Consider the following 6,175-nt stretch of genomic DNA (forward strand, 5'->3'; position numbering starts at 1 on the left):
GCAAGCTTTTAACAAGTTTAGTCAATTTGCACTAGTATGCCTCATTTCTTCAGAACATGATGTTGAATATAAAAGACTGTAATCTTTACTGGCACAGGAAAAAAAAATACAGACATGGCCAATTTGGACTGGATTAAAATCACAGCGAAGCTCCGGTGATTATTACATTAACCCCATATAACAGGATAGAATATGGCTTTAGAAACTATTTCCATGGTAAAAAACAAACCTGAGCCAACAAATTACTGTACTATTCTGTAATCAGGATGAACTTGGCACAGCACAGATATCGCTGACTTAGTGAAGGACTATGAAACCAGACACTGGTGTTTAGAGAGGAATGTGTAATCTGTCAGTATCCTTGCATGGCTAATGTACACCATCACCAGGAGAGGACCAGCTAAGACTTGTTTCTAAAATATTGCAACAAGCATGTCGCTGCGTTCGCTGCCATGTCAGGTTGCGTGTCTGCTGGCTAATTTGTAATTCATGGCATTTGGGATCAGAAATACCTCAACTGCCACGATTTCCTGACATGCCGGCACCCTGCGAAGAAAACTCCACTATCCTGAGCTATTTTCAGGAATTTCCATGATGTGCATGTGTCAGGCTTATATCAAGTCCTCTGGAGAGCACAGAGACTGGTGATATTTTGCACGCAGAGCTTTGTTATCGGCTCATTGGTGATTCTTGCTGCAGGCACACACCATGCGTGTTCATAAGCGCCGATCTAACTCTGGCTTTGATGAGAGATCATTAGCACCAGGTCATGACTGATGCTTCAACAGTCTCCTCGCTCTCTTGGATACGTTTTTGCTTTATCTGTTTTTCCCTGATAAAAAGCAGCGTAGTGTGGCATGAGATAGCGAGAGGTGAGCAGAAAAGATGGGGTGATTGCTAGTTGCCACTTCACTCAACTGCTTTTTAATTTTCAACGTCGCCTGGGGGACAAAAAACGGAAAAGAAAACCTTCGTCTCGCAAATGACTTCGGTGAAGGAGCCGGAAACGTGCAAGCAAAGGAGATTCGCTGGCAGATATTTCAGAACAAATCACCTGCATAGAAGGAGTCTCAGTCTCTAATGGAAATCCATATTCATCTTGGTTCCCGATTCGTCCCATGAGGCCTCAGATCTGGCTGATTCCACATCGTCTTATCAATTTTCCCATCCTCTTTCTCTCTCATCAGTCGTTCTACTCCGTTTCCTGGCCGCGAGGACGCCGCTGCATCATATTGCATTGCCATGGAGACATCCAGAGCCACGTTACGCGATTATTAACAACAAGGCATGAAGTGCCCGTATGAATATGTAGATAAGCCTGGTGCATATGGTTTTCATATGAACTGGATTGATTCCAATCTCTGACGTCTAGTTTGACTGATGGTGCCGTCAGGGTTATTTAATATGCCTGAAGTCTGTTCCTCTCTGTAATAATGTTTGAGCGCAAACAAAGTCATCTGCTTTGACTCTAATTATTAGTAGGCTATCCATGTTTCTCCAGTGACATTCATTGAAACGACTCCTCTGTACTATAAAAACCCCACAAACAAAACTCCCAGCATGCCCTACTTTCCGCAGCAAGTTTGTGAGTGTTTACTTGGTTCTGCTGTCCTTCTCTAAAGGGCACCTTCGCTTGTGATGCAGCAAGAGAACATGGAGACGTACACATGCGATGGTGCACGCGATAAGAGAAATGAAATATTACAGTGGAAAAGATCATATTTATTAAATCCCCTTGGCTGGGGCTGGACCCAGGCCAACTGTTGCTGTTCACTTCCTATCACCCATAACGAGTCTGCGGCGGATGAATGAGTGTGCGAGACATTTGTAAAGATAAAACCAGATTGCATATTAAGGGAGCATAAGGGACATCATATTAAAAACAGAAGCAATCTCAGTATCATCTAAAACACTGGGAACTTCCCCCACCCTCCTGTCGTTGATTTTAGTGTGCTTGAACATACTTAAATCGTTCCTTAAGGTCACCTAAAGGGGAATGAAAACTCTTTCTTTGATTGCGCAACTGAAATAAATAGACTGTTTTCTTTCATTCTAAGCCACAATGCCATTTTGTTAGAGGCGCTTACTGTATGTAGAAATGCTGCTACCTACCAACTACATTTTAAAGGTCATTTTTTGACTGTGCTGAAGCATAAAGATACTGTAATATTGGGAAACATGCTAAATTCACATACTGTGCTGTGTGTTTGGTGTCAAAATGTTTTTGTTTAGGTCTGTTTGACTCTGACCACTTTCAATTTACACAACTGTATTTCTCCTCAGCCAGTTGATTTAAAAAACACAGCGTATGGATGCCAGCAAATGAACTTGTCCAGAGATCACAGATTCCACCCCACCTAACTTGGCATCCGTCTCTAAATCTCCCATTTTTATTGGAAAGTGTTGTTTTTTTTTTGCATAGTAAAAGCTTGCACCTCGTGAGAGATATTAGCTAATATGCTATGCATTTCGCAAAAGCATTCTTTAGCCAGCTAAGATGGCGAGTTGTGTCATTGCCAGGATATTGTAATGATTCACAGTAGCGGAAACAGCACAGCATAGCTGTTTGGTTGGAGATACAGCTCTCGATTGCTGGCTAGTAGAATGTGAATAAATGAAAAGACTGAACACGTATATGGGAGTTAGTACACATGATGAAAAAAATTAATGGCTTTCAATTTTTTGTGTAAATGTTAATAACCTGACATTAATATAATAATCGGACATTAACTGCAATCTTGAAGCAATTCATTAGCAGAAATGATTACTCCACCATCTGCGTGAGATGTCATTAACAACAGTCCTATATTGTTGAACCAGCATGGTTCAAATGACAGCGGTGCAGCCATTTGGGAAAACAATCAGGACTAGGTAGTTAATTACTACAATGATGCATCGCGGTTAAGCAGCGAGTCACATGGCACACAATTTCCAGGGCATTTTAGAAATGGCCTACATTCATGAAGTTTCTGCATCCTACGAAATTTTAAATCATACAGTTATCCAAACAAGTGTCGTCACATTTATATCACACTTGACTTGTTTTACTCCAATCAAATTGCAAACATTTAAACCGAAGCTGAAAAATCCATGAAAAAATGATTGGTCACTAACCTTGAACACTGCTGCTAAAGTGAATTCCTTGATATGTAATTATATACTGCAAAATACGCTGTGTCTATTTACATCACTGTCTGACTGCAGTTCAAGTGAGCTTGCATGAGTTTGAGAGTAGCGTGTGCCACTGCTTTTTTCGTTGGAGGTATGATAGTCATGAAGTTTTATTAAAGATTTTCCAGACATCGGTGAAGGATTGAACAGTGTCACTGTTATTTCTGTTTGAGCCGAGGCAGTAATGAGTATCATCTCCATGCGCTCGCCGTGCGGCCTGTGCATCAGCTGAGAGTCATATTTGTTCAGGGTTGTTATCCACTCTGAGAGAACAGCTTTTGGTAAACAAGAGAAAACAGGCCTTCTACACATAAAATGCATTTGAAGGGCTGAGCGACGCTCGCAGCAAGGAGCATCAATTTGCCATCGTCTCCTTACACGCCTGAGTGCGGTAGACAGCTTTCCCTGAAAACGCTCTCATGAAGCAGGAATCAACGGTGGCTGGAGATCAATGGGAGGCGATCTGCTCACTGAAATGCGTCTTGATTTTTTTCTCTTCCTCTTTTCTTTTGTGGCCCGCGATATGCCAGGATGATTCGCGCACACGGGGAGGGGGCTAATAAACGCTACACCATTCTTTCTGTTTTCCAAGGAATTTCTGTGGTTTGCAGATGCACGTTATTGCGGATTCTCATACAAAGTTGAGCAATGATGGTGAAAAACTCACTGACAAATGCCTCGTCCCTCTGAATAATACTGGATTTGTAATCCTCGCTTTCACAAGCATTTGAAAAGAAGTTTCGCCACAGAGCTGTGCTTTATTGGCTTCATCGGCATTTGGATGTTTTTTTGGTGGCAGAACATCCGGCTTGTTAAGATTTGATTTTCCAAACATCAGATTTTCACAGGAAACAGCCGGTCACCTTTAACCCTTGCCATTACTCAGTAGAAACGCGAGACACAAGTGGGCCGAAATTGGAGAACCTGTGGTTGTGAAAATGAAATATGGACACCTGACAGTCCTTTTGGCCTCTATCTAGAATTCAATTTCACTTCTCCCAACATATGTTGGAGATAACAGAACACTTCCTACAGTGGAGCTCATTGGTCTGGCATGCTTTGGCTCATACTCTGCTTTAGTTACTTACAAGAGCCCAACCTTACTAAACCTAGGCATTGGTTTTGTGCAGCGCCGGTTGGGCTACGAGCATGAATGGCACTTCAAACTATGCGACTTTTTCTATTACTACCACTATTACTTTTTCCGGGACATCAGATGTACGTTTGTGGGTGTTAATACTGGTGAAAATACTCCATAGACTTTCTGTGAAGTCTTTAAAGAAAATAATATTTTTATTCAGCGAGGAGGCATTAATTGCTTTATAAGTAGAAATGTTACTTACTTGCATTACAGTATTATGGGATGCCTGCAAAGTTTTGTAACTGATATGATGGCAAAATCTGCTTTTTAGCTTAAAATGTATTGATACAGTGCCTGTAATTAGCGTGCAGGGTCAAAACACCATCAGTCTAACACACACGACAATAAAACAGAATATAAATAACTGAAAATGTAACCTACGACACCCTAATAAAATGAGAAAACACTAAATTATTGATACAATTACAACACGTTCTCACTTCCAACTTTTACAGTAAAATTACACTGTGATGTAAAAATTTTACCGTAAACTTTGCTTCCCCGGTGTTTTTAAATATAAGAAATAACACCCAACCGCTTAGCAACTTGCTAAAACACACTCATAACAGGATTACTACACCCATAATGCACTAAAAATTATGTAAGTGATTTTCGGCACAAGCAAGCAACAGTAATTTTCTTTGGAAAGTGTAAAAAAAAAAAAAAAAAGCTTCTCAATGTGGTGTTTTTCTGAATACGTGGTTCTGTTTTAAACAAAGAGCCATTTATATTCCCGGAGACACATTTGTTTTGTAACAGAAAGCAGATAAAATGGGATATTTATCTTATCCTCATTTAGTCGGCTGCATCTCGCCCACTTTTTAGAGGGGTTACACCAGCACTGTGATTATGCTTGGAACAGCTGAGATTGTTCTTCTTTTTTAGGCTGGATGAAGAAGTGTTCCTGCAGTCCACGTGGGGGGTCTCTCATTCTAACAGCCCTTCTCAAGAGACTCGCGCTTATAGTCAGTGAGCTAAAACTGCCTACAAAGATCCCTCTCATCTCGACTCTCTCCCTCTCTCTCTGTCACACACAGAAACTTTCACAAGATACTGTCATCTGATGTTTGTCTCCTGCAAGGCTCTGTTTTTTTTTTGTTTTTTTGGGTCTGTGATTTCGTTAAAACCTAGGCTGGAATGATACAGAACAGCATTTAAAATATTTACAGCCAATTTGTTTGCTCCACAATTGTACCATGTTTTATAGGTGAATCCACAAAATTGTGCTAGTAAAAATTTGCTAATTTTTGTTGGAAACCTGTAATGTGTTTGCTTGACTGTAGTTTATCTAGGCCTACTGTACTAAGCTTGGCAAACAACAGTATTAGCTTTCCCGCCACTAATAGTACTGTACTTTTACACAGAGCAAACAATCGAGATGCAACTAGTTTACCATACAGAGATTCTGTGTGTTGGGAAAAATGATACTAACCGATGTAAATAATGTTACTAAAAAAAATATGTGTACACTCGGGTCGAAATGAACAAAAAGGAACAAAATGTCCCACAAACGTATAATACAAGGCATGTCGTACCACCCCCCCAAATAAATTATAATGAAAAAATATATAATAATAATAATAATAATAATAACTAAAAAACTAAATAATAACTAAAAAAATAATATATATAAATATATATATATATATATATATATATATATATATATATATATATTACTCTACTCTCTCAAGTGCAATAATCAATAGCCATCAATAATGACTTTTGTCATAATTTTTCAACCCTACTAGTTCCTGTCTATTTCAATTGTATAATCTGCATAAATGTATTCTAAATGACTGAAGTAGCTGGTTAAATGTAAATATTTAACACTAAAGGCAACACAGATACAGGTAATAAGGT

Source organism: Puntigrus tetrazona, chromosome 24 (genome assembly GCF_018831695.1).
Source record: "Puntigrus tetrazona isolate hp1 chromosome 24, ASM1883169v1, whole genome shotgun sequence".
Taxonomy (NCBI): Eukaryota; Metazoa; Chordata; class Actinopteri; order Cypriniformes; family Cyprinidae; genus Puntigrus; species Puntigrus tetrazona.